The sequence below is a fragment of the Macaca thibetana genome, chromosome 5 (assembly GCF_024542745.1).
Source record: "Macaca thibetana thibetana isolate TM-01 chromosome 5, ASM2454274v1, whole genome shotgun sequence".
NCBI classification, from domain to species: Eukaryota; Metazoa; Chordata; class Mammalia; order Primates; family Cercopithecidae; genus Macaca; species Macaca thibetana.
In genome coordinates, this window is record NC_065582.1 from 2,282,886 (window position 1) to 2,307,309 (window position 24,424).

A 24,424-nucleotide genomic window follows, 5' to 3' on the forward strand; every position below is an offset into this window, starting at 1 on the left:
ATGAACCATGGTTGAGTGTCCAAGTCAAAAGTGTAGTATTGGAGAAGTTACATTTGAGATGCTTATATTATACCATTATAATAATATAATATTATTATAATATTTCTGAAGAGAAGTCAAGTAGACAGTCGAATATCTGAGTCACATTTCATGGGAGAGGTCCAGGCTGGAGATAGAAATTTAGTAATTGAGTGGAGATTTATTTTACAACCAAGAGTTAATAGAAGAGGGTCAAGGACTGAAAATCAGCATTTCATTGAAAAATAATATGCAGAAGACCCAAGTGGAAATTCTAACAAGATTGGGAACAAAGAAGCAGACTTTTAAATGTTATGTATGGCAAGAACATTGTTAATCTGCACATTACGGACAGACCTTATATGTGTCAGGTGTAGTATTTACCCCATTTTAAGGATGTGCAAACTGAGGCTCGATGTGTTTAAAATGTAAACTGAGACCTCTCTGACCCTGTGCTCTTTATCTTTTTCTTTATATCCATCATGCTTTGTGCCTCACGAAAGACCTACGTCCTCATTTCCAAAATCTTTTCAACAAGAAATGGTCGAATGAAACTGACAAACTCTGCTAACGTTTTATGACCTACTTAATATTAAATAAAATTCGAGATTATCTTCACCTTTACATTGTGAAAAGGTGTTTACTGAGGAAACTTAAAGTGTTCTTTAAGCAGAAAGCGGCTCACAAAGCGCTTCATTGTGGTGGAATTCCAAGGTGAATTTGCATTCACATGCTGTTCTCAGTCACGTAGCATGAGTGTGTAGTTTGTAGTTGGAGACGGATGCCTGTTCGTTCTCTGAACAGTAGAAATACACCTGGGAATACATCTCCATTTAGAAAGTGTGGTAGGAAAGGCTTATGAAATAAGGAGAGTTGAGGGTAAGGAGAAAAGGAATTTTTTGATAGATCACTCTTTGATTTACTAATAGTGGAAGCTAGGTACAGTGGGATTTTAAGTTAAATGACTAACTGTGAAGCTAATGAAAATATCTCTGGGTTTATTACAGTGTGTTGCCCTTTGTGTGTTGAGCATGTTAAAGAAAATTACTTCACGACATCATTTGGTGTTCCTACACTAAATGATGTTAAATGAATGATAAATAATAAAAAATAAATAATAAAATAAAAATAAATGATGATAATGATAAATACAATAAATCAATACAAATAGATAAATGATAAATAGTGTAAGTACATACATTCAGGTACTGGGCTACCTAGGTTCAAATCCTGACTCTGACACTTACTAGCACCATGCTCTTTGACAAGATACTTTCTCTCTGTGCATTCTCTTCATCTGTGGAAACAGGAATCATAATAGTATGTTATGATTGTCGCCATCATCATTATTATTAGGGTGGATTTGAGGACTAAACAAATTTGCATGTATATGGCATGTAAATGGTGTGTGGCACAGAATAAGCTATGTGCTTATATTTAAGATTATATTTAAATAGTATCTGTTAATAATATCTGTATAATAAGCTAACGAATGTCTATTAAGATGAAATTAATAGCAATAAGAAATATTCTTGTGTCATAAGTCTCTTCTGTGGCCAGAGCATGTTTTGCTTTTGTTTAGAGCTATTTGAGAAAAACTGCGAAAGAAGAAAAATCCATATTTATACTGCTTGTCTCATCATCAATCAAAGAATATTCATTAATTGTCTCTCCATTGTTCCTGGTCTCATCATGATAAACTCAGACGACAGCATTTATTATCCATTCCCTGTGTGCAGGTGTAGAAGGAATTATTTATTAAATGTTCACTTTCACATTGTGCCAGATTCTTTTCAAAGTGAGTAAAAAAGCAGAGACCCTATTCTGAAATAAAATCATGATTTACAGTGGTATAAGGATGAAGGTAGTGCGGCTTGGAAGAGCACTCTGCACAGTGTGAATTGCAACTCATAATTGATGCTAGACATATTCTTCCTATTACTTAGCATGTACAATGTTACTTCTCTAGACAAGTTAGCAGCATTATCCTGTCCAGGGGTAATGTGCTTGAGACTAAAATATTGATAAGCTCAGTTAGTCTTCCGTTCTCTACAAATAGAAGTGCCCACAGTCCAGGACTTTCTTATTGTTATCTGTTGTTCTACTTTACCATTTTAAGAACCAATTAGTTAGAATAGATGCAATGCTGGCTAAGGTGCAGATGGATGTGGAATGAAACAGGGCAAGGCAAAGGGGATTTCTGAAAAGCTCTTTACATGTGGCTCTGAATATCACTGTCTGCCCTTATTTCAGGGTCTTTCTTCAACACTAAGGCTGAGATCATACCTGGAGGCCAATCAGTGTCCATCATGATTTTGAGTTGAACTGACGATCCATTGTAGATTATTAATAAGCATTACAATAACTACAATCCTGATGAAATTTTTGGACACAAGCCAAAAGACCTTGATTGTGTTTTTAACTGGTAGGAAAGCTAGAAGAGTACTTCCTACTAAAATGGGAGAAGTTCCCTTATCCCCCTCTCAGGGCATGTGACAGGGGCGTGGCTTGCCCCACTGCCCAAACCCCTAGGGGGATCACGCAGGCAGGCAGGGTGTGGGGAGCATTTCTGGGCTCCGACCCCATGGCAGCATCTAGGGTTGAGTGTTTACAGCTCCCGAAGCCCCAGTGGGCGTGTGTTACAGTGTGCTCTTTCAGCTTGGTTGTCCACAGGAGCTTGTACTAATCAGCTCAATTAGACCCTCTGCCTTATGGCAAGGACAAAGGACTTTCTATATCTGGGGTTCTTGCTCTAGTGTATCAGAAAAATTGGATCACACGTGGGCTTGGAGGACGAGTGCTAGGTTTTACTGAGTGGTGGAGGTGGCTCTCAGCTAGATGGATGGGGAGCTGGAAGGGGGATGGAGTGGAAAGGTGGCCTTCCCCTGGAGTCAGGCTGCCCAGTGCTGGACTCTTCTTCGACTGCCCCTGGCCAAATTTCCCTCAGCGTCTGTGTCATTCCATTGTCGCTGGCCTACTGACATCTGCCAGTGTGTGTTCTTCTGCTCCTCTCAACGTCCAGCCACTTGTGTGTGTGCCTGTTACAGTCCCGGGTTTTTATGGGCACAGGATGGTGAGTGTGGTGGGCCAAAGGACAACTTTTTGGACACGAAAAATCAGAAATGCCTGTCCTCATTTGGGTCTGTGGGCACAGGCTCGAGGGTGAAGCCCCCACCAGGGATCCCTTCTTTCTCAACCCAGCACTTTCCTGCTACTTTGTCATATCACTACTTAACATTTTTATTTGGTTTTATTTTTTTATTTTGTCACCATGTTGCTTAGCCTGGTCTTGAACTCCTGGGCTCAAAGGATCCTTCCACCTTGGTCTACCAAAGTGCTGGGATTACAGGTGTGAGTCACCATGCCTGGCCGTACTTAACTTTTTAAAATGCAAGATGTAAAACCAGTGAGAGTGGTACCTGCTTCCTTTGTAATAAAAGCACAGAATCTTCTGCTGAGATTCTTTCAAGTATAACGTAATTTCTTATTTTTTTAACTTTTAAAATGCGTTCACTCTATATACTAGATTTGAATTCAAGTATCTTTTGAAATAATTTTTATCTTTCATAATTGATGTGAAAACTAATTACTTAGGTCTAAAACTCAGAAATATCTGACTAGAATTCCAATAGAAATAGTAATTTGCTACAAAATTTTCCAGAAGTCTTTATTTCCAAAGAAGAAATTTAAGTACGTCCTTCTAGATACACTCAACCCCTCCCCAGAGTTTCTAAACTGCATGTTAAAAACCTTGCTGACTAGGGAGTATGTTTTCAGTTGGATTCCATTGAGTGAAATGGATTCTACTGAACCCATTTATTTATCCCTTCCTTCATTCAGAAAATATTTAGTATTTACCTATTATATACCAGGCACTGTTTGAGGGACTAGGAATAGAATGGTAAGAAAACATACCAGGTCTTAGTTATCATAAAGCTTCCAGGATGAGGGAGAGTGGCCATGTCGGTAACCAAATACTTGAATAAGATAATTTCAGGTTCGGAGTAATACTGTGAAAACAATTAAATAATGAATAGGTGATATTGTAGAGGGTGCCTAGGGAAGGTGGAGCTGCTTTCTATGGCACTGCTGAGGAGGAGCATTTGCACTGAGGGCCAAATGATGACAAGGAGCCAACTGGAATGATGTCTGGAGGAGGAGTTAGTGTCATTGTTAGGATGTCTTTCATTTAATAAATATTTATTAGAAGTCACAATTGGAGGACAAATTTATATGAACTTATTTTGGATTTCAAGAATTTTACAAGTTTATAAGAAGAAAATATATACTTGTCATTGTGTATATACATACACATGTCCTTGGCTCAAAATTCAGCAACTCTTCAAATCCCCCTGCATTTGTGAGCAGCATAAATTTTACAGCTATTTTGTACTAAAGGGAGAGGAACAAATCCCTGAATAATCTTTATCAGTCATGTCTTTCCTTCAAAATCGGGTCTTTGAACTGAAGGAAACCAGAATGTGTCACCTCAAAATATGCCTCTTTGACATAAATATTGTTGAACTGAAGACAACCAAGATTCTCTAAGACAACTTAGATTCTTAACTAAGTGTCTCTGCCTTACCTCTTTGTTTGCCTAAACGCAGGACAGAGATTGATAGAAGAAAACATCTTTCCTATCCTTCCCTTGTCTTCTCACATAAAAACAGATGTAAATTCTCCATTCCAACTCTCATCAGCTCAGAAATGGTTCAGAGGAATCTGTGAGCAGATTTTTACTTTGTTAGTGTATTTCCATATATTTACCTTCCCACAGTTTCTGGTGTTTGGAAGTCTGGAGCTGCTTTTCTTTGTCTTGTCACTTGTCTAAAACTTACTGTTCTTTGTTTAGATAAGTCCTAGATCACTGCTTTGAGTTACTTTTCTCACAGGTGATGTGCACTGCATGTGTTAATAAGTCACCTGTTTTTCTTTTGTTAATCTGCCTTGTGTTACAGGAGTCTGTTCCAACTGTGAACTTAGGAGGATTGAGGCAAAAACTTTATTTTCTCTGCTTGATTTTGGTGATCTAGCCAAGAGATTCTGGCACACTCCACTTGCCCTGACAGCTGCAGATGTGATCCTGGGAGAAGTGGCAGAAGCTGGCAGAAAAACGATAATTTTTACCAAGGTGAGCTCTCTCATATATGTATCTGTAGTGCCTTGTTGAGAGAGAAAGGGAAAAAAAAATTCTTATTTTTTTCTTTTTTAAATTCAAATTTGCAATAGAAAAAAATGATTTTGAAAAAAATAATTATTTGAATTGGTGACTCTTGTGGATTTGGTTTGGGCACCTGTTAGTTATTGATCCTTTTTGTTTTGTTTGGTTTTTGAGACGGAATCTCGCTCTGTCGCCCAGGCTGAAGAGCAGTGGTGTGATCTGGGCTCACTGCAAGCTCCGCCTCCCGGGTTCCCGCCATTCTCCTGTCTCAGCCTCCCGAGTAGCTGGGACCACAGGCGCCGCCACCACGCCCAGCTAGTTTTTTGTATTTTCAGTAGAGATGGGGTTTCACCGTGTTAGCCAGGATGGTCTCGATCTCCTGACCCCAGGATCCACCTGCCTCGGCCTCCCAAAGTGCTGGGATTACAGGCGTGAGCCACCGCGCCCGGCCTCGTTATTGATCTTTAGCTTTCCAGGAGGTTTTTGTTTTCCTTATCTATGTCTTTTGTGTGGTTTGTCACAAGGAGGAAAATTATGAAAATATTCTCCTTTTGTTTTGCTTTATGTTTTGAGAGTTTGGCTTTGTAACCAGCAAGGTGTTACAGAACTGGCGTCCACTCACCCAACACAGTAAAACCAGATACCCACACTGAGGCCACAGCGGCAGAAAGGAAGGCATTTATTTTCAGGGTGCCAAGCAAGCAGAACCAGACAGCTAATGTTGAAATCCTGGCCTCCCAAATGGTTTGCAGGCAAGAATTTTCCAACGCAGGAGTAGAAGCTACAGGCAAAATCATACATCAATACATGGAGGTTACTTTGGGTCTGGCCTAAAATGGTGGGACATCCTGTAGCAAGGGCTTACAAGTCATGGGCACATTCAAAGATTTTCTGATTTGCAACTGATTAGGGAAGAGAAGCTTTATTTTAAAATTAGGGATCAGCAGAAAAGAATGTTAACCAGCTCATGGGTGTCACTCCCATCAGGCCTCTCAGGAAGACATTTAGGACAAAGTGTGGTGGTCACAGTTCAGCCTTCAGTTCTCCCTCATTTAAGGTCTACATGCCAGTGAATCTGTTCTGTGAGGATCCTGGTGGGGGTCCAGGTTTCTGAAAGACAACTCAGGGATACATGTTAAGACGTCATCTTTAGTTTCCATAGGGAGAGCAAACATCTGCTGACCCCAGCTCCCTTGGCCATTGTTTCCGGCTACTATTATCTCATTTTATAAGTTGTTTATTTACTTCTCAGGGCTAGCTAGGTGCCTGGAATTTCCTTTGAAGGAACCCAAGATCTTTCCATATTTCAAGGCTTTTTGGGGGGCTCCCAGGGCCCTAATGGGGGTCCCTGCTGTGTCTCAAAGGTTAGTCTTTGCAGTCTCTTGGGCCAGCCTGGGGATCACAAGTTGTATTTATGCCAGCTAGCTAGAAGGCCAAACATTTGTTTCACCAGGCCAGCTCTCAGAGGAGTTGGTCTCGATCGCCTCAATCTTTGTTACCTTGTTAATAACGAGAGTTTTTGCCCTCCTAGGGTATCTTTGGTAAAAACTTTATATCTTGAGGGGCTGCATCTTTTCCACCCACTTTGGAACATGATACTAGCATCTGTGGTTTTAAGTTATGTAAAGGCTTACTGTTAGTAAAGGAGTGCAGGGAACTTTACTCCAAAATATGGTTCCCCGGTATAATCAGTATTTTGAATTAAGGGCCCTTACAGATCAACAGATGCGGGAAGACCTTTCCCCACCTACACAAACACCACAGGGAGCAATTATGTTTCCTTTCCCTCCATGTTGTCTTATTATTTATTACACAAAAGAAGACGGAAGAATGGAACCACCCCTGACCAGACCCATTCACAAGATAATGTCCCTCTTTCAGGCTCAATTTCCAAGGAGAATCATTTACAGGTTAATCCCTGATCCATTTGTTCTCTCTGGTAATCATTTATTGTCCCTACAATAAGTGGGGGAAGTCTTCCCTGGGTCCCTACATTAGTGATCCTCCCCCCACACCACATGGCGAGCTTGTCTTTTTCTTTGTCTTACTATTGTCTTTTTATGACTTTGCATCCACCAAAGGCACACAGGTTATTGGGCCTTTGTATGCAGGCAGCCAACCAAAAGGTTGGAAGACTTAAGAATGTCTCTGGACGAAAATGTGTGTTGTATCCTGTCTGTGGCTGGCAAAGCTTTTCTTGCTTTTGACTGTTTTTTGGGAGGGTCTATATTTTGAAAGGGAAGCATATTTTTGCTCTTTTTTTTGGAGATGTTCCTTAAAGCCATGAAGTCTTATTGGTTTTGTCTTAAGTATTAATTTTGCCTTGAGTCACTTTCCACTTTACCTTTGGTTTGAAATTTCGTTCTTATAGAAACTTTTGTTTGTTTGCTTGTTTTGCCTTGTCTCCTTAGCTAAAATGGAACTATAGATTCAGAAAAAAAAATTATTAAAACACTTCAAAGGTAATTAACACTATATCTGGAACAGAAAGATCTTTTGATTTTCATCTTATTTGAAAATCTGCTCCTTGATACAGATAAATAAGTTAAAGAGTTGGATAGATGGGACAGTCCCTTAAAATCATTCAAGCTGCCACCCAATTCTTAGGGAAATTAAAAGTAACTATTCTTAGGCCGGAGGCAGTGGCTCACGCCTGTAATCCCAGCATTTTGGGAGGCAGAGGCGGGCGGATCACCTGAGTTTGGAAGTTCGAGATCAGACTGACCAACATGGAGAAATCCTGTCTCTAGTAAAAATACAAAATTATCTGGGTGTGGTGGCACATGGAAGTAATCCCAGCTACTCAGGAGGCTGAGGCAGGAGGAGAATTGCTTGAACCCAGGAGGCAGAGGTTTCAGTGAGCCAAGATCGCGCCATTGCACTCCAGCCTGGGCAACAAGAACAAAACTCCATCTCAAAAAAACAACAACAACAACAAAAAAAGTAACTATTTTGTCTTACAAATTGAGTCTTTACAAAAGCAAGAATTTAATTGCTTTAAAAGTAATTCAAAGAAACCCCAAACCTCACCTATTTACCTCAGGATGTTATCTGATATTGATAAACATCGGGAAACAGGGCTCTCTTGCACTTTTTAAAAAAGGAAATTTGAATACCAATTACCCTAGACTTTTAATAAGCATATATGCCTCCCCAAAACACCTTCTGGTTGAAAACTGGCACTATTTCCCTGTGCCTTTGAGATATAAATGTCCTAAACAGTTTTACCAAGAAACCATCCCTTTTCAAATGCAAATTTCAGGGAAAAAGAAGCCAGGAAGTGGAACTGTTTGCTGTTTGCCCCCGCTAAACTTGATAATAAAAATATTTGAAATGAATATTTTTAATAAAGAGGTCTATGGTCAGAAGTTAGTTTAATTGGAAGCTGATATTCACGCTATATATGTCAATCTATCTATATATTTTTGAGGCACCTCTGTTCTTTCTAATGGATCTAACTGTCCTTTTATAAACTAGTAAGTTTTATACTATTATACCTGTCTTATAACTAAAACTGAAAAATGAAAGCTACAAAATATTTGTGTCTATCTGTATGTTTGTGTATATTTATATATGTGTATATGTATACTTGTACATTATGTCTATATGATATAAAATATCTTAAAATAGTCCATTTAATTGGCTAAAGACATAAATGAGTACTCATATAAAATATATGCTTAAAACTGATAAAATATAGGAACTAACCCAAATGCTTTCTAAGTTTATGTTACTTGGGTAAATCTGTGGTAAACAATACTAGTTTAATAATATTGGTTTAATCTAAGCAGGCATATCTATCAGCAATAAATACACTGTAGACATACAATTTTTATTCTGAATCTGTTGATGACGCTCATCAGAGAGGAGACAGGAAGAAACCAGTCAGTCAGGCATTTAGGGTAGGTCCCTGGTAAAACTCCTTCAAACCAAGAACAGCCTGAAAATCAAACTGCAGGCCCCAGATAAGAAGGAGCCAGCATCCTGGAATGGAAACACCTACTCTGTGAACTCAGATGAACAAATTCCACTCCATTTTTGGATATATTTCTCTCTCCTTGGTGCACCTTAGTCTCTTACTTTTCACCTATTTTACATATGCCTACCTTTCTGTGATTGACAATAAGCTGAATCTTCATTTACATAGAGTGAATCATCACTTCAACCACTGATTGGTCCTGGGCCAATGTCACAGGCCAAGCTGTCACCTCTGCCTCCAATTGGTTGTTTACATTATCATACCTCTTTTTGAGTGGTGCTGTCTTCAAGACAGCTTGCAGACCAGTCAGCACACTCCTCCCACTTTGCAGTCCATAAAAATCCCCGGACTCAGCATCATGAGTGGCTACCCTCTTTTGGGTCCTCTCTCTGCTAAGTGCTTTTCTATCACTTAGTAAATCTGACTCTGCCTTTCTCTGGTGTCCATGTGCCTTATTCTTCTTTGTCATGGGACAAGAACCTAGCGCTCACCCATGGTGGGAATAAAAGAGCTGTAACACTCCCTCCCACTTACCAAACAACAAGAGTGAAGAGCTGCAACACAGATTAACAAGTCTTCTTTTTAAACCACTATTTTGCTTTGGCCAAAATCTTGAACTAAAAACAATAAGAAAAGGTATGCTTATCTGACAATTAAAAATGCTTTGTCTGCAGTGCATGGGTAAGAAAAATAAAAACAATAACAACAACAACAACAACAAAACACCAACCCTGAAAATAACTTTTGAAAGCCATTTCTCACCTATGCTAACTAGAGAATTGAACAGACCTGTAGACACAAGAAAGAAGAATTGTTACTGATTTCAAAAGCTTGCTGGAAGTTTAAAATTTTTTTTCTGGCCAATATAGGGAAAAATAGGCTTCCAAATTAATAATGTGGCAGGTACAGTGATTTCAAGACAGCCAACAACTTAGAGGACCTTTAGACTTTTATCTAATAAGGGACTTTTTGTTTTTGTTTTTTTTTTTGAGATGGAGTTTTGCCCTTGTTGCTCATGCTGGAGTGCAATGGTATGATCTCCGCTCACTGCAACCTCTGTCTCCCAGGTTCAAGCAATTCTCCTGCCTCAGCCTCCCGAGTAGCTGGGATTACAGGCATGCAACATCACACCTGGCTAATTTTGTACTTTTAGTAGAGATGGGGTTTCTCCATGTTGGTCAGGCTGGTCTCAAACTCCCAACCTCAGGTGATCAGCCTGCCTTGGCCTCCCAAAGTGCTGGGATTACAGGCGTGAGCCACTGCACCCGGCCTATAAGTGACTTTTAAATCAAACAGATTATCTTCTTTGGTGACTAGCTTTGTCTAATGTCTCATAAATTTTCCAGGCATAATTTTTAAGACAGAATGAATTAGATAAGATGTAAACTAGGTAAAAGTTTATAGATACTTTTAAAAAGTTATATTTTATAATGTGCTTACTTAGTTTCTCAAGTCTCTACCTATACCCTTACAGTTTTGCTAAGTTAAATGATGGATGCTCATTGAAGATCTGGATCAGTTCCAAATAAGATAAAATACTGAAACCTTAATTGCTGAACATAGTTTATTTACTTTTGGCTTCTTAAATTTTACATGAAGACAAATATATCTGAGATGTTAGTAAATATGTCCTGTTCTACATGAAAAAATTGTTCTAAGAGAAAACTTATGTCTCTAGAAATTATAAAATATGTAGTTTTAAAATACTGGTAAATAAGACTTCAAAATAGCTTACTTCCTGGATTTTTACTGGAAATTAAGTTATAAGGCCTACAATTCTAATATGTAATTTAAACTACTAGAGATCAGGAAATAATTATGTACACAAAGTATACAAGAAAATTATACTGTCATTAGATATTATCATATGCTTTTATTGAGGAAGGAGAGTTTTGCTTCGTTTGGAAGTTATTTAGATGTTTTTGCAGAATGAATAACAAAAGGAGTGGTATAGATAAAATGAATGGATTAGAAAGTTGTAAAAGGTTTATTGAAGATAAATCTTGTGAAAGAAATTTTGTGTATATCAAGCTGGCTAAACTTAGATGATAATTATTTGTAAGTTTTTCTAAAAATTAAACCTTAATATCAAAAGTGCACTGATGCAAAACTAGAACATGACTTTTTCTTTTAAAAACAAAATTTTCATGTGGAATTGATAAGAGACAGTAAAATATTTTTGTTTCCCTTTTAAGTAAACTAAAAAAAAAGTGAGAGGAGAGGAAGAAGAGAGAAAAATTCTGTGTTTCATCAAGTTAATTTCCTGTGCTTCATGCTGTCTTCATTAGGTCTTTAACTACTTAAGAAAAGTGAATATTGAAAGAGTTAAGGTTTTTCAACAAGTATATAAATTCTTTTATTCGCTTTTGAAATCTGTAAATATCACTCCAGTTAAGTAAATGACTAATATTTCATAGCAAACCGTGATTATATTTTAGTCATGCTTTATACCTTTGCTATAAGATGAATTTCCCAAAGATCAAATTCTAAATTAAATCTTTTTGACCTTAGTGGAACTTTGAGATGTCCCCCTGGAACTTCCCAAAGGACATATAAAAGATATATTATACTTACTAGGCTTATTTTTTAATATTAATTACATGGGAGGAATTGTCAAATAAGAAATAATGTTCAACAGTTTTGAGTTATCTTTTATGAGTATATTAATATGTGTTCCAAAATTCTGTAAGATTTCTTACACATAATATGTATGTATTAAGATGTTATCTGTCATAATTATGGTTTTGATGTTAAAATACTGTATCCAACAGACATAACCACATTTTTTTGTCAATTGTATCATTATTATAATAACTCTTAGCAAATTGTGAAAGCAAAGTATCTTGGGTCCCCAAAATCACTAAGGAAAACTCAAACTGGGAATGGCCTAGGGCACACCCGCCTCCCATTCTATTCAACGTTACCCCTTTGCTTAATGAGATAGATGCATATCTGATTGCCAAAAGGCTAATCAGAAACTCAAAAGAATGCAACCATTTGTGTGTCACCAATCTGTGACCTGGAAGCTCCTTCCTCACTTTAAATCCTCCTGCCTTTGTTCCAGACCAAACCAATGTACTTCTTACATATATTGATCGATGTCTCCTGTCTCCCTAAAATGTATAAACTAAGCTGTGCCCGACCACCTTGGGTTCATGTCGTCAGGACCTCCTGAGGCTGTGTCACGGGCTCATCCTTAACCCTGGCAAAATAAACTTTCTAAATTAACTGTGATCTGTCTCAGATATTGGCGGTTCACATTTTGGTAACCATGGGGGAATTCTGAGTGGAGATGTCCCTGACCTTTGACAAATCTCTTATTGGTGCTTGGTACCAGCATGAGCTAACCTGGTAAAGTCATATTAGAAATGTCTTAAGAATTGCCAGCATCGGGTAGGCATGGTGGCTCATGCCTGTAATCCCAGCACTTTGGGAGGCCAAGGCAGGTAGATCACAAGGTCAGGAGATTGAGACCATCCTGGCTAACATGGTGAAACCCTGTCTCTACTAAAAATACAAAAAAATTAGCCAGGCGTGGTGGCAGGCATCAGTAGTCCCAGCTACTTGGGAGGCTGAGGCAGGAGAATGGCGTGAACACAGGAGGCAGAGCTTGCAGTGAGCCGAGATCAGGCCACTGCACTCCAGCCTGGGCGACAGAGCAAGACTCCGTCTCAAAAAAAAAAAAAAAAAAAAAAAAAAAAGAATTAACAGCATACATTTTTGTTTGCATTTATTAAGCAATTTCATACTTATCCCTGCCAAATACTATAAGGTGTTAAAAAAATTTGGCATAGGGGTTACAAAACTATAAACATGGCTCAAAACAGAATGATCTTTGTGTGTAATTTTTAATAAGACATCGATATGAGTTTAATGAAAATAGTTGCATCTTGAATTTAGTAAGGTTACCATAACTTCTAATTCTGTGGCTTTAGGCAATTTAGTCCACGTGCAATAAAGAGGTTTGTTTTGGGAAAGGACTGTTATTTCAAAGGACTTTGTTTCAAAGCTAAACTATAAACTAAGCTCCTCCCAAAGTTAGTTCAGCCTGTGTCCAGGAATGAACAAGGACAGCTTGGAGGTTAAGAGCAAGATGAAATTAGTTAGGTGAAAGCTTTTTTCACTGTCTCAGTTATAATTTTGCAATGGTGGTTTCATAACTTTAAATCATGACTATCACAATTTTCATAAAGTATTTGTGCAAACAAAATAAAATAATTAGGTAAATGTGATGGCATAAATACTTGTAGATAAACTGGTCATAATTTAGATTATAAAGTTATATTAAACTAAATAAAAGATATTTCATTATTTGGGCATTTTCCAATGAATATATACTGTAGAATATATACATTCTTGCTAAACAAACAAAAAACAGGTGTATCTCTTTTATTTTTTTCTTTAAAGGTGAACAAGTTTTGTCTAACTCAAAGCTTATTTAAAGGCTATGTATAAAACAAGGTAAAGGAACCATGAAATTAAAAAAATGTAAAGAAAGAAAGGTATAAAAATAAAGAGGTTGTTTTTGAGGTAAGAAAAAAGAGCTTAAAGAGAAATAATATTACATATGAAATAATCTTGTATAGTAAGTTTAGTTCTAAAATAAAATAACTGGTTATTTAAAAAGAAGGGATATTCAAAACAAATCAGAAAGTCTGACCCTGTCATGAGCAGTCAGTTTAAGTCACAATAAAATGATTTATATATTTAAAAAAAACAAAAATTTTTATATAATCAAGTTGTCATATTATTATTAAGTTTTGGTTTGCTTAGGAAAAAAATGGAGACAAATTTTTTTTAAAAATTGAGGTTATTATATCCACATATCTTTCTGTATATGCTTTTAAAATTCTTGTAACATTGAGTTAGAAGACTTTAACTCCCGGGTCTAAAAAGGACACCAAGTCCTGTTAAATCTTAAAAACTGACAGCAATTAAAGCGTCATCTTCAGGCCCCATAGAGGATGCTAATCAAAACAAACTGTGTTCCTGAGACACAGGGCCAGAAATTAAAGCTATTCAACTTCTCAAAACCCAGGGACTATTGCAAAAGAGGTGGGAGCATAAGATTGTAAGGGTCGATTTTGAAAGATAAAGTAAGTTCAGTTTCTCTATAAATTAATTATGAATGTTAAAAGCCCACTGATGCAAAACCAATATATGGATCCCTGTGTCAAATTAACAAGGTTTTCTTGAAGCATTAACCAACCCCTAAATAAAGGTTATAAAGGTTAGAAAAGGCTTATGGAAGTTTTGTGATCAAGATTAAATTTCATAGATTGTTTACAAAATTTTGAAAAACAATTGTAATTGGCTTCATGCTATCTTCATTAGAGCTTCCTGTTTAGAGAATTAAGTCTTCTCTTTCAAAGAATGGAAGTTTTTGCTCTTTTAAAAATCCTTTAATTAGCATTTTGGTTAAATAAATGATTTTACAATGACCTGTAATCTTATTTTGTAATATCAAATGTTTTAAACCTTTTATATTTGACAAACTTTCCAAAATCAAGTCATAAATTATGTCTCTTTCTAACCTAATTAGTCCTTTAAGATATTAGTTTCCTAAAGTCCAAAAATGACATAATTTGGCTTATTTGGTATAAAAAGTATACAGAAAGCATTATCAAATATGAAATGATTTTTGGTTTTCTTTGGGCTGTATTTGTATAAGTATGTTATTGGTATGTGTTCCAAAATTATGGGAAACTCCTATAATTCTGATATAACTTAGTGTACATTATGTGTAATAATCATAACTGTTATGATAAAATTATTATGTGCCACAGAGGTAACAAGTTTCCTTGTCAATTGTGTCTTTTGAGTATGACTGCCTTAAAACTTTTTTCACCTGTGGACAATTGTTGTCTTGTTTTGGTCCCCTTTACAAGGTGCTTTTATAATCAGCTATAAAACTCCAACAGGTGCTCTTAAATGCAGGTTTCTGATAACTTGGGAGATTGTGACATCAGAATAGAGGAAAAAATTTCAGGACTCATGGAGAGCTAAAATTTTCATGAGTATCAGGTAGAACAGGAATTCGCTGCATGGACTAAACCAATCTTTTTGACTTTTTGCTTAATATGTTTGCTGATCCTTTGTTTTGTTTTCGGAGTCTCAAAAATTTTCTTTTGAGATACTGACAGCTTTTAACAATTTACTATATGCCTATGAACAAAATTTGGAGCATATTTGTTTCTCTCTATGTGATTTCTCCAGAATTTGGAAACTATTTGTGAGTATTCTTAATGTGTGGCAATACAGTTATTTGCATAAGTGCAATAAGAATCTGTTTTCAGGACAGCTGCAGTGGCTCACGCCTGTAATCCCAGCACTTTGGGAGGCTGAGGCAGGTGGATCATGAGGTCAGGAGATTGAGACCGTCTTGGCCAACATGGTAGAACCCCATCTCTACTAAAACACAAAAAATTAGCTGGGTGTGGTGGCGTGGTGTGTGCCTGTAACTCCAGTTACTTGGGAGGCCGAGGCAGGGAATTGCTTGAACCCAGGAGGCGGAGGTTGCAGTGAACTGAGATCACGACAATGCACTCCAGGCTGGTGACAGAGCAAGACCCTGTAAAAAAAAAAAAAAAAAAAAAAAAAAAAAAAAAAAAAGAACCTGTTTTCATTTATAGTGGGACACAATTGAAGAAATCAGTTATTTTGCCAAGGCTTTGACTGGAATGCTGTGCTTTCCTTTAAGGACTCAAACTTGACTTATGAAGCCAATAAAACTCTTGGAAACTGGCCTCATAGTTTGTGCACACAGTTCCTGTACAGGGTTTCTGATCTGTGATAAGTAAAGAATGTCACTTTCTGACAGGTGCAGAAGCCCCAGGTTTATCTCGGAACCTCTAGAGGAGAGGAAATTCACCCAACCCATAGGTATTTGATCGCACAAATCCATGGCTTGGCTTGGCTTTAAAAAAAGTCTTATCTGAGATTCCTCCTATGGAAGAAAGTTCCATCAAAGCCAATGTAAAAGCCTATGTAAAAAATAATTATTCTGGCTGCACTGTATACAAATAATTAGGCCAAGTATAAAAAAGCAAACCAATCCTACTATAATTTGTTTTTAGTAAAAATGGGAAACTGGAGAGAAAAAAACATGTTTTAAGACTATAGTACATATATTATTAGATTCTAGTCTTGCCTAATTTTTTTTCAATTTTTATTATTTTCTACAGTTTGGACCGAATTCTAATTTTTCTTGGCTACAAGTATTCAAAATAACGTTTCCAGTTTTTTTCCTTCTTCTTTTTCATTTTTCCTAATTCGGCGTCACTGAAAACTAAGCTGTGCTTCCTTAAAACCCTCTAAACTGAAGCCAGACAACTTAAACTTCAGAAGAAAATGATAGCATCTTATTTACACACAAAAGCCACTTTCATACCTTCCTCCTAATGTATGGACTTCAGCGTAATGTGGCCTATATTCATTTTTCCAAGATTGTTCTTTTGTTTGTTGTTGCTTTTTCTCCCTTCCTTCCCATTATTTTATCTTCACAGGACATGAGACTTCACAGCCTGCTAAAAATGAGCTTTCAGGACCTACCCATCTAGGAATAAACCGTCCTGGTCATGACAGATCAGATGAAACCTGAGACCAGAGATTAATTTTCTTGTAAAATGCTTTCTCCAAAAGATTTTTTAAAAGAAAAAGTGGGGAATGTGAAAGGAAAGTATCTTGGGTCCCCAAAATCACTAAGGAAAACTCAAGCTGGAAATGGCTTAGGGCAAACCCGCTTCCCATTCTATTCAAAGTCACTCCTCTGCTCACTGAGATAGTGGCATATCTGATTGCCTCCTTTGGAAGGGCTAATCAGAAACTCAAAACAATGCAGCCATTTGTGTCTCACCTACCTGTGACCCGGAAGCTCCCTCCCTGCTTCCAGTCTTCCTGCTTCAAGTTGTCCCGCCTTTCCAGACCGAACCAATGTACTTCTTACATATATTGATTGATGTGTCTCCCTAAAATATACAAACCAAGCTGTGCTCCGACCACCTTGGGCACATGTCGTCAGGATTTCCTGAGGCTGGGTCACAGACGCATCATCAACCTTGGCAAAATAAACTTTCTAAATTCACTGAGACCTGTCTCAGATTTTCTGGGTTCACAAGATTGCTAACAATCTGATGAAAGTGCAGACGTCATTCTAAGTCTTCGTCATCCACAGATAGCAGCTTTGATTCTTTTTTTTTGAGACGGAGTCTCGCTCTGTGGCCCAGGCTGGAGTGAGTGGCGTGATCTCGGCTCACCGCAAGCTCCGCCCCCCGGGTTCACGCCGTTCTCCTGCCTCAGCCTCCTGAGTAGCTGGGACTACAGGCGCCCACCACCGTGGCCAGCTAATTTTTTATATTTTTAGTAGAGACAGGGTTTCACCATGTTAACCAGGATGGTCTGGATCTCGTGACCTCGTGATCCGCCCACCTCGGCCTCCCAAAGTGCTGGGATTACAGGTGTGAGCCACCGCACCCGGCTTTTTTTTGTATTTTAGTAGAGACAGGGTTTCACCATGTTGCCTAAGCTGCTGTGGAACTCCTGAGCTCAGGCAATCTGCCCGCCACAGCTTCCCAAAGTGCTAGGATTACAGGCATGAGCCACCGCGCCCAGCCAGCAGCTTTGATTCTTATCTAATTTTTTTTCGCATCAGGTACAGTCCAAAATTACTTATTCTTCAAAGAAAATTGTGGAGAAGATTCTGATAAGTACTGTTAAAAGTAAATTTCTGATAACTTTAAGAACACTCCGTTGAGTGGATAAGAATTTTGAAAACTAATGGGAAAAGTTAGTTCATAAAATTGTTAACATCAAGCAAAAGAACTGATTGCATAACACAGAACTGATGAAGGATTATACTTTTAAATAGATTTTTCGTTTGAAACATAGCTGATTCATTTTATATTTTGTTTTCCAGACTTCAGGGAAACTTTTTTTTTTCTCTGAAGCTATCTATGGCTTGCAGCGTTTGGTATAGTTTTGTGAGCAGAACTAAAACAATTACCTTTTCTCCCTGCCTGAAAATTTGAAAACTATTTAGAAGTATTCTTACTTCTATGACAATGTAGTTATTTGTATAAGTTTAATAAAAATATGTTCTTCATGTAACAGGCAACATTTGGAAACACTGATTGTATTACCAAAACTGCCTGGAATGTCATATTTTCAAACATGACCACAGAGTTTTAAGAAATTATGGCTGATTTAATGGAGCCAGTAAAAGCCCCCTGAAAAAAACTGGCCCGGTACCTTGAATACATGGTTTCCTTACAACCTTTCTGGCCTTACAGTGAGTAAACAGTGTTGGTTCGTGGTGGGCCCAGGAAACTCACAATACTTTGAGGAACCTCCAGAACACATGTATTCATGCTCATGGACAGGCATTATGGCAACGTTTGATGGTGAGTCCTTAGCTTAGCTTCCTAGTTGCAAGAGGTTTTCAAAAGTCTAATGTGTGATTCTTTTTAAAAAGATCCAGCAAAGCAAATTTATAAAAAGCCTATAATGATCAATCACCATTCTTGCTGTACTATGTAAGTGATCAAGCTAAATTTAATGAGACCAAACTTATTTTGCAAATAAATTGGACTTACCATCATTATCTTTGGTAAAAATAGGGGAACTACAGAGAAAAAATTTACATTTCAGAAAGAAGAAATAGAAAACTGTTATGCACCTGATAATTAGATTCTAACCATATTCACTGTTCTCGAGATTTTATTATTTACCTGTAAACTGGACTAGATTCCGAATTCTTTCAGTTTTCTCAAATATATGGCTGTGACTTTCCAAACTAGTATTTGAAAGTTTTCTTCCATTATTTCTGCCTTGGAATTACAGAAACTAGAAGTGCGCTTTTCCAAGCAGAAGCTGGACGACTTGATGCAAACTTCCAAGAAACCACAGCAGCTTATTTATGGAGAAGCTTCATGACATTTGAACGGCAAACTAGAAATATTTGTCAGCTCTCCACTGCCTGCTCCTGCTTCAGCTAAAGATGCTTGAGTCTAGGCCAGGCATGGTGGCTCACACCTGTAATTCCAGCACTTTGGGAGGCCAAGGTGGGAGGATGACCTGAAGTCAGGAGTTTGAGACCAGCCTGGCCAACACGGCGAAACCCTTTCTCTATAAAAAATACAAAAATTCGCTGGGTGTGGTGGCAGATGCCTGTGGTCCCAGCTTTTTGGGAGGCTGAGGCAGGAGAATCACTTGAACCTGGGAGGCGGAGGTTGCAGTGAGCTGAGATCATGCCACTGCACTCCAGTCTGGGCAACAGAACAAGACTTCATCTGAAACCAAAAAAAAGAAAAAAAAGAAAAAAAGACGCTTGAGTCTAACATCTAGAAATCATCTCAGCTGGCTGCCCTCCAGACTCAGATAGTAGTTTGTAGATGGCTCCAATTATTAATCTTTCAGTTTTCTTTTATTTCCATAGAAATGCTTCTTCATAAATGTATTTGCCTGCACCATATGGAGGCCTACCTTTGATGGGAACCCATGTGCAAGGCCGCCTCCTCAAATGAAACACACCTGTTTAAATACCATATGCATACTCAGGGCTCAGAGACTGAGTCAGTAAGATAAGGGATAAATTATTCACATTTGTTTTTTTCTATTTGTTTCAATCTATGTTTTACTCTGTCTTTGCCAATCCCTTATCTCACAACCTCGAGCCAAATTTCTCCAAAGCTACCAGCTTGGCTCTTCTATGTAAAACTTTCTGAAAGTAAAGTTTCAAAGGGGAGACTGAAGGAAACTAGAAGGTGTCATCTCAAAATGTGCTTCTTTGACATAAACATTATTGAGCTGAAGACAATTAAGATTCAGGGGAGTCTCTGCCTTCCCTCTCTGTTTCCCTAAAAGCAGGATAGAGATTTACAAAACAAAACACTTTCCTACCCTCCCCTTCTTTTCTCCCCTAAACACAGTATGTAAATTCTCCATTCCAACTCTTATCAGCTCAGAAATGGCCCAGGGCAATCTCAGCAAATTTGACTTTATTAGTGTGTTTCCATATATTTACTTTCCTACTGTTTCCCAACACTGGAAGCCTGGAACTGCTTTCTTTGTCTTTTAACTTGTTAAACCTACTGTTCTTTGTTGATATACTATATAAGCCAGACTCCTAGACCACTGCTTTGAGTTATTTTCTTCCATGTGATGCCCGGCATGTGTTAAAGAACTTGCTTGTTGTTCTCATTACCTTGTCTTTTGTTATAGGTGTCTGTCACAACTATGAACTTATGAGAGTTGAAGTAAAAATTATATTTTCTTTCCTTCAGAACCATCAGCATAGGTTTTTTTACTCTGTTCTTGCCCCCACAAAGCTTTAAATTATCCTTTTTATCTTCTTCTTCATACATTCCTCCCTTTATTCTCACCCTACACACCTCAAATTCCTCTGATTCTTATTATGTGGAGTAGTTTAGTTCCTGTCCCAGTTTCCACATCTACATTTGCCTTTCTGGACCTACCATTGGTGCTGATCCAGCAATGGGCCTCTTGGGCAGCAGTAAGATATTTTAGAAAGCAATGCTTATTTTTTTCTAGTATACATGTATACATGTGTCGTTATATTTACAATCTCATCACAAAAGGTGATCATTGTGGCTCCACAAGGTGTCCCTTATTGAATTTCTCAGAATTCTCACTTGGTTTTGAGAAGTGAGAGAAAGTGAGCACAACCCCATCTCAAGTCAATAATTCCTGACTTTGATGATTCTTTTCTCCATTAATTGTGCTCACTAATATCTGTGTATAGATCGGGAAATATGCGTATGTATTGTGTGCACGGATGCCAGTGCCTATGGAAGGGATGTTTATGCTATGCTGTCATCTATTCAGTGTGCAAAGCATTACGTCTAAAAAACAACATATACACCTTAATTTAAAATATGGCTAAACTATGCTGAGATGGGGACACGAAGTAAACACATAATGTTTGAAAAATGGCACCAATGAACTTGCTGAATGTATCTATCTATGTGATCTCTCTCTCTCTCTCTCTCTCTCTCTCTCTCTCTCTCTCTCATCTATTCTGTTTCTCTGGATGTTTTGATTTAATTTAATGTAACTTAATTTAGGAGAGCTAAGTAATTAAACATGAGGCCAAAGTACATAAGAAAGTGGCAGTCTTTTATTGCAAATATGCACACACTCTCGGGCGAAGTTCTCTGGTCCTCAGGTGTGGGGGGCCAGGGAAGTCGCCCCGGCGCTCTCGGGTGATGTTCTCCGGTCCACGCATGTGGGGGGCCAAAGAAGTCACTCCGGCTCCGCTGGCGGCGGACTTCTATGCCTGGGAGCTGGAAGGGGAGGAGTTTGGGGCGTGTGTGTAGGAGTGGCTTCTTGAATTTCGGTGTCCTCGGCTTGACGTCATTCTGCGCATGCTCAGTTGATTTGGTTCTTTTCCCGGGCGCGGGAAAATCTGTGAAGAAGAACCCAGAAACAACAGGGACTGCTCCATCTTGTTCACCTTCCTCCATCTTGTCCCTTTTCCTTCACCCAAACACTGGAGAACCCTCATACAGCTTTTGATACCAAGAGTTGCTCTGCAGAAAGAATTTTAAGAATGAGTTGTCTGAGTTGATTTCAGGCTTTCTAAAATCTGCTCTCTGATCTGCTTATGTTACTGGTGGAGAGTGTCCAGGTTCTTGGCATCTTGAACGAAGAACTGGACAAAACACACAAGCAAAGCGACGGAGGAATGAAGAGATGTATTGAAAATAAAAGTACACGCCACAGTGTGGGAATGGACCCAAGGATAGGAGCTTAAGGGCCCTGTTACAGAATTTTGGGGAGTTTAAATACCCTCTAGAGATTTCCATTGGTTACTTGGAATACACCCTATGTAAATGGAGAGACGAAGGAAAGTTAGAGAGTCATTTACTCAGCTTTTATCCTATGTAAATGGAGAGGATATTTTCTCTCATAGCTGGAGTGTGAATCAGTCTTGTGTTCCCTGCCTCCAGATCCGATTTTCCCCTCACTGACATTTAAAGGTACCAATGACTATTTCCAGTAGTATGGAGAGCAGTGACAGTTCACGGCATGATCTGGCAGTGGAAATTTGCAAAATATTACCATTAGATTCCCCTAATCAACTACCTATAAGAAGCAGGGTGAGTGTGTATACAATATTCTTCAATATTTTTGTCAAAATAGTGAGCATAATGATACTGGCTGATTGCTCCTAAAGTCACTGGACAATGTGGGAGAGGAAAAGAATAAGCCCCCAATTCAAGGGTTCAATAGATGACTTGAAAACTTCAATATGTGCCCTCTAGGAGGCCTCATCTGTAGCCACAGGGCTGAGGTTGCTGAAAATCTAGCCTGAATCTTGTCCTGTGACCAGCTCAGGAGGCCTCATCTGTAGCCACAGGTCTGAGGTTGCTGAAAATCTAGCCTGAATCTTGTCCTGTGACCAGCTGAGTTACAAGGTAAGGTAAACTTTCAGACTTGCAAGGCGTCTACTGTTAAAATGAGGACATTGATTGGGAAGAAATAGAATCCTGAAGGCTGAAACGGGGACACATGGGAGAAACTGATGAAACTGGAGCTATTGAGCCCCTAAGTTCTGGTGGCTCTTTTTGGCCAGTGGAAGAGGCCTAGCTCCAGTGCAAGCAGCCTCCCCATTCCCAGGAAAGTTGCCTTTTCACCTGTCTGAGGAGATTAACCCTGCATTGCTCAAGGAAACTGTCATGGCCTCCCCCGAGGCAGTTACCTTGTAACACAATGCAGTTCTTATCAGGACCCAACCCTACCACTCCTCTTTGCTTCCAGACCTGCCTCTCCACTCCAGTCCCAGCAGGCTTCTCAAGCTGAAGTGCAAAGTTTACTATACTTCGAAAGACCTACTTGAGGTTTTTAAAGTTGCACAGAAATAAATCTGGGGAACGTGGGAAAATGGATATTAAGGGTGTGGAATACTAGTGGAAGGAACATAAAATTGGATCACGGCAAATTCATTGACCTTGGTTGACTAAGCAAAGATTCTGCAGGTAATGCTGTAGCTCTGGGAGACAAAAAGGGCTCTACCAGTTTGTTCATTTAAATATGGACCAAAAGGTGGCCCACAATAAGCAAGTTAGAAATTCTGGACCTGTCTTGGTGGTATGTAGGGGAAGGGATTCAAAGGCAAGATTGAAATGTTAAGGAGATTGGAAAGTTAGAGACCATTTATTGGTTAAAATCTACTCACCTGGCCGGGCGCGGTGGCTCAAGCCTGTAATCCCAGCACTTTGGGAGGCCGAGATGGGCGAATCACGAGGTCAGGAGATCGAGACCATCCTGGCTAACACAGTGAAACCCCATCTCCACTAAAAAAAATACAAAAAAAAAAAATAAACAAAAAACTAGCCGGGCGAGGTGGTGGGTGCCTGTAGTCCCAGCTACTCGGGAGGCTGAGGCAGGAGAATGGCATAAACCTGGGAGGCGGAGCCTGCAGTGAGCTGAGATCCGGCCACTGCACTCCAGCCTGGGCAACAGAGCGAGAGTCTGTCTCAAAAAAAAAAAAAAAAAATCTACTCACCTATCCTCAGAGGGTTCAGAAGACAGACCTTTCACTAATACTCTGAGAAATAAACTTGTGAGGAGAGCCCCAGCATCCTTGAAGAGCCTGTGATAACTTTTCTCTGTAGGCCTGACCTCATGGTGGGAACTGAAGTCACTGATAACAGAATGCAGTGGAGTAATTGAATCCCAGGGTGGCAGGGCCAAGTGGCAGCGCTAACCTGCCCAAAGCAAGGTGGGAGTGGTTACCGTAGTAAACAGCAGCGGCACAGCAGCAATCAGAGTAGTCTGATACATATGCCCGGTGGCATTGGCTACTTGACGATAATGTTCCCAGAGTGAAATACACAGGAAGCCCTACTAAGTTTGTACTTAATCTACATAAGCAGAGGCCTTCTAGGTCAAGTGATTTAAAGTCTGACTTGAATCATAAAAACAGAGAGTCACAGCCCCTCAATCAGTTCTCAGATTTGAGCTGGTTTACAGACCCAGAAACCCTCAAATAAGGGCCTGAGCCCCTTAAAGAAGAGCCCTGGTACATTTGCCAAAATTTATGGTCTTCATCTGTCTCCTAACCTTCCTCCAAAGGACCTGTGGCTGTTACCAGGGTAGCTGCACACTAAGAGAAACAGAAATAATCAAACCTTTGGAGACTACTGGACAATGGCTCTGAAGTGACGCTAATTCCAGGAAACCCAAAGTCACTACAGTGATCCTCCGGTCAGAGTAGGGGCTCATTGAGCTCAGGTGGTCAATAGAGT